This window comes from Camelus ferus, chromosome 5 (assembly GCF_009834535.1).
Source record: "Camelus ferus isolate YT-003-E chromosome 5, BCGSAC_Cfer_1.0, whole genome shotgun sequence".
Classification (NCBI taxonomy): Eukaryota; Metazoa; Chordata; class Mammalia; order Artiodactyla; family Camelidae; genus Camelus; species Camelus ferus.
In genome coordinates this window covers 48,862,003-48,867,676 of record NC_045700.1, presented here as the reverse complement: position 1 = coordinate 48,867,676, position 5,674 = coordinate 48,862,003, and positions in this window count along the sequence as shown.

The window sequence follows — 5,674 nt, the reverse complement described above, 5'->3', positions numbered from 1 at the left end:
ATTTTTTTCTCTCCCTTAGCCTGCATCTTTTCATTCAAGATGCCTCCTGCAACTCTCATAATCCATCCTGTATTAATAATTAGTGAGCGTTTATTAAGCATCAGACATTGTGCTAAGCAATCTGCATGTATTATCTCTATTTATTCTCAAAAGCCAATGAAGTAAGGACATTATAGTTCCCATTTTTAAGAAAGGAAGGTGGAGCTGAGTGACAGTGAGTCATCTGTTGCAATATTTGCCCTCAAGCCTGTCTACCTCCACTGTGCATTCTTGTAACCACTACATTTAATTGTTTCCAGACCTTTCTTGAGAAACCTCACACTAGACCTTGTTTGGTTTCAACAATCCTCCTCCAATGGTTCTGTTCCCATAGGTACTCAAATAACTGTAACAAGTAACTAATGCAATATATTAGAAAGCCTCAAACAACAACCGAAGTACATTATAAATTATATTCTGTAAGGATGAAAGGGATCATTTTAGACAAGATTCACACCCTTTGTTGGTTTACAATGTGTTCAATCAAAAGAATGTGCCTTGAAGCCCAAGTAGGGAAGTCAATACTTCTCCTTCCTTCACCTGCTAGCCTCCTATTCTTATCTCATCCTGTGGTCAAGAATAGCTTGTGTTATACTGTAAATAATGAAATGTAAAGAATACTTAGCAAACAAGTGGTTATAGTATTCTTCCCCCAGTAGCAAAGGCACTTACTGAGTAGCGCTGCATGCTTCATCTACTAAAACTACAGTCCAATGTCATCAAACAGTATAGAGATGAGGGAAGAGGGAGACAATGCAGGCAGAGGGAGAAGGAGAGAGGAAGTGAGAGGAAGAGAGAGACCTCATAAAATGGCACAAGATAGTATGTACTGAACGAGTCAGACAAACAATAGATGCTACAGAAACTCAGAGGAGCTCACTTTAAACTTGAATGGTACAAAAAGATTTCACAGAGGTGATAGGATTTGAGCTGTGCTATAAAGAATGACTTACGATGGGCAAAGAGAAGGTGGGAGATGATTACGAGAGAGGAATGGCATGAGAAGTGGTTCCGAGGCAGAAAAGCATACATTTCCTTGGGGAAAAGATGACCAGATCACACCAACTGGGGTGAAGTTTTTGTGTCAGGCAATGATATGAAATTGATGTGGGTGGATATAGAAGTTGAGGGACTTGAGTCTCAGGCTAATGACATTTGAGTTTCTCCCACTGGCACCAGGAGCTACCAGGAATTTAAAACTGGAACAACATGATGAAGACAGGGCTTTAAAATGGATTGGCCAGGAAGGAAACTGGGGGCAAGGAGGCCAGGAAGGCATCCATGGCATTGCTGAATGAGGGATGATAAAGCCTGACCCCCCTGGAGAAGGAAAACAGGCAGGAGACATTTTAAAGGAAAAACAGGCAGAATGTGGTGACAGAAAACAGGGGTGAGTTGGTTACCCATATCTCTTGTCTTCAGCAGAACAGAGCATTTACTTTGGAATCTTAAAAGAAAAGAGACTCAGAATTACATCTTTATTCTGAAATGGTGAAATAGGGAATTAAGAACAAGGAGATTGAGACTCTGAATGTGAAGTGCTGACACCCATTTGAAAAGTTTCTTATCAGACCCTAATTTATCTGTTCAAGGGAAGTGGTAACTTTGAGGGTGGGAGGTATCACCATTGTTTGTTGTTAGCTTTTTTGTTCATCAGGTCAAGACCAATGAGAAACATTACCTACTTCACACATACAACACACACATACACACACACATACACACACACACACACACACACACACACACACACACACACATACACAACTCTAAAGCTAGATAAACTTTCCAAGGCCTCAGATATTACTTCAATAAGAGCCTCTTGATGCTAATCTTACAGAGCTACATCGTTGTTAAATCAACTTTTCAGTAATAATCAGCAGAGTAAAGGATACAGAAGAATACTAAGGTAATAACAGAATGTAATGATCATGAGAACAACCCTCTTTGTTTTATAGGAAAAACTGAGACCGGGGAAGTTATTTTCCCTTTTAATCGGAAAACAGAACTAGTGCTAAAATCCAGGTCTCCTCCCTTAAGAACAGCATTCTTATTTTCACAGTCCTGTACCTCAGCCTCAGGGATTCCATCCTTCCAGGTAATGCTTAGAAGTCGGTTGTGTAGCTGTGTCATCTCTAGCTCTGTATTTCTCTTCTGTTTGTATCATTGAGAAGGAGACACACCAGGAAAGGATCTCCAGGATGAGCCAGAGCTCCTCTTCCAAGGCAGAGAAATAATTCAGCCCGCCAGTAGCCCAGAAGAGCAGAGTGAGGTTGAGGTGCTTAGAGCGTAGAACAGAGCCCCAACCTGCCACGGTTCACATCATCAGCTCTTTGATGCACTTGAATAGGAATAAACAGGAAGTCTGGCTCCAAGATGTTGGAGAAAAGTAATTTTTGCTGTCATCTTACAAGCAATGGCTGAGTAGTGGGAACAGAGCAACCATGTCAGGAAGGGACAGAAATGGATTTACCATGAACCCAAAGAAACTTAAGCTTACTAACTTGGGCCCTTCAGGTCCAGGAAGATGCCCTAGCAATTTTGTATTCATGACTTTGAGGTTTTGGAGTTTTTTTCTTAAAGAGTTTCCCTCAAATTGTAGTTTAGGCTGTACAAAACCTTTAAAATTGGGATGTGCTAAACAGTCTAGAACCCTCTAGAAATGCCTCAAAAATGTCACTGACTACCTTTATTAGATATTAAAAGTCAAATGAGCACTGTTTGGCCATCCTTGATATTCATTAAATGTATCACTTAGACTATTAGAAGTAGAAGTGATAGTGTTTAACTCTTTACAGTCTAATAGACCTTCTTTTCATACCAATACTTAGGATTTCTTTCCTCTTCTCTTGAATTCGAAGTTTCTACTGAAATTATATTTCTGTGTAAAAAGTGTAACTTCAGAAGCAGTTATACTATCTTGTATACTTGTTGCATGTTCATGCCCCAGAAATACGCTATGGAATTCAAAACCATGAAGACCTTGATTTTTACTTAGATGGAGATTTATCATTATTTGTGAGATATGTCCAGTATGGTTTCACTTTAAAACCACAAATAAAGTTTTAACAATGGGCATTTTTCTCATTGGGAGGTCTGTGGTCAAATTAAACATCTCTCTGAAACTGATTAGGTCCTGAGGCTTTCAAATTCAATATTCAGCAAATACAGAGCATTTGTTTGAACATAAGAAATAATGAAGAGCTTCAGAGTTAATGCAATTCCGAACCTGCTCCCCTTTTCTGATGACACGATAATCGGCTATAAACTCCTCTGGTCCCAGGTCTCACCATATTTAAGATTGAGGCAGAATAAATCACATACAATTAATCTTTGGAGGACCTAGGCAAGTTTGCTTTAGGTTTTACAACAAGAAGTTCTTTCTTTGCTAGTAGTTAACTAGTGAAATTTTTTTATGTTATTAAATGCTTTATTTCTTCTTTCTCACTCCCAACTATTCTCAATCCAGAAAAATAGACACATGGTCATTCTGTGAAGACAAAGAAACATTGAATAGTTAATTATATAACAGACAGAACTGTCTACTGTGTATTCATTCTTGTAATGAGTCACTGGAGGGTAAATTAGCATATTTGGTTCATAATCTTATAAAATAGAATTTTTTTTTTTTTAGCAGTTTCACAGTTTGTGTAATAACCATCATACTTCATGGAAAATTTGACTCAGAATAACACAAAACTCTGAATAATGTGAAGGAGAATGTCCTACTAACATCCACATGGGCTAGGTATCTCCACTGATGAGATGTATTTAGTAATGTCTAAAATCCACTTTTCCTTTATAACCACAGTATCATCCTACTCCTAGGAATTGCATTTGCTTCCTTAGAACTGAACTGTCTTCCAAAGATAGGCCTAAAATGAAATAGGCAGAAGTCATTGAATTGTTTCTGTAGCATTTTCATTGCTGGAAGGGACCTCTAGAGGTCACCTAGTTCGTCCTGATCTCCAGCCTGGGCTCTCCCTACTACTGAATATAGCTGTATAGAGATCTGCATTAAGAAAGCTTTTAAAGATCCCTGGGGTTGGTCAAAAAATAGCTAATATTGGCCTGATTCATAGAACAGCATTATACGTATGTCAAAATAGCCACCTTCATCAGGGAAAACATCCATCAGGGCTAAGTGCTAGTAGTAGCTTCAAAAGGAAAAGCTTTATTTTCTCAGAGAAAAGGGTGGTAGATTAAGGAAATGACCAAGCATGTTGGTATTTTTTTGTTTAGGTGTACATTTGAATGCTTATCAAAAAGGAAACATTGTCTTGTCAAAGACCACTGCAGGGGAAGCCGGGAGGTAGCTGTAAGCATGCAGATTACCACTCCTTAACAAGTCTTTTCAAACAGTACAGAGCTCAGAGGGGGGCTGTTGTCTCAAACAAGATCTGATTAGCATCAAGTTAGTGAAGGGCAGAGGGTGAAACATAAGAATAATATTGAGAGACCTGCTTTCTAAGTTGTATCTTTTCCCCCTAATCAGCTGAGTTTGCTAAAGCTGATAATTTTATTTCTTCAAACCCACATAACTGGAGTGCAAAGGACAGGAATTTAAGTGTAATTTCAATCTTCTAAGAAAATAAATCACATTACTGTTTTATGGGAAAAGGAATCGTCCACAATTATTAGACGTCTGAATTTTGGGGTTTGAAGTACTACAGGAGAATCTAGAAATCCAGCTAGGAGAGCTGAGGCTCTCATCTGAATTATTTTGGGCTTTCAAGTCTTTCACTTGAATTATACAGAGAATTTTAAGGATATAGCTATAGTTATCTGTAAACTGAGAAAAATGACCTGCCCTGACAGTTGTCCCAAATAACCACTTGATTTGTGTATTAACATTGCACTTTTTCAAGTAATTCATGTAAGGTTACATAAAAGCCTGTTCAACCGTGGTGGCCTTCAGGGTTGGGAACTGGGGGCTGGGTGGAGAGACAAAGTTTGAGGGTTTTTGCCACATGTCCTCTTGCCAACTTTCAAATTTTGTGCTTGTACTTCTTCCAAAGAATTCATTTGAAAATATTTCATTTTTAAAAACAAAAAGACCCCTCTGTGCTCTCTTATAAGGCTAGATGCTCAGTCTGGGTTACAGGAAGTGGAAAGCTCCGACTACTGGCCTCTCCCAGCCTCCTTTGTAATTCTTCACTTTGCAAATGGGAATTCAGACGTTGAGACTTTTTGATGTGCAGCTGCCTTCTTCAGAGAACACTAACCAACTAACACAGACTTCAAGTTGCCCTTCCTCTTCCTTTTGAGAGCAGGAGACAAAAGAACAAGGAATCTCTCTGCTATATCTCCTTGGCTTTACAACACTCCCACAGTGGACGCCTCAATTTCATGTGCCATCTATATATGCCATAAAGGTAGAGCACTGAAGGTAAGGAAATACTTCCATATTTGGGAAGATATTGGGCATAGTAGGGGTTTTTTTTCTCCCTTAAACTGTTCAGAAAATTGTCCCCAACTTGTTTGCATACACAACCTCTAAAAAGTATTGTTTTTACAGTTGTCAACCTAACAAATTCCCATAGCAGAATTGAGAAGTTCCAAATAGAAGAAACCTAATCATCTTTAAAGAAAGATAATCAAAATGAAAGGAGCATAAGGAAAAGGAATAGCAGAT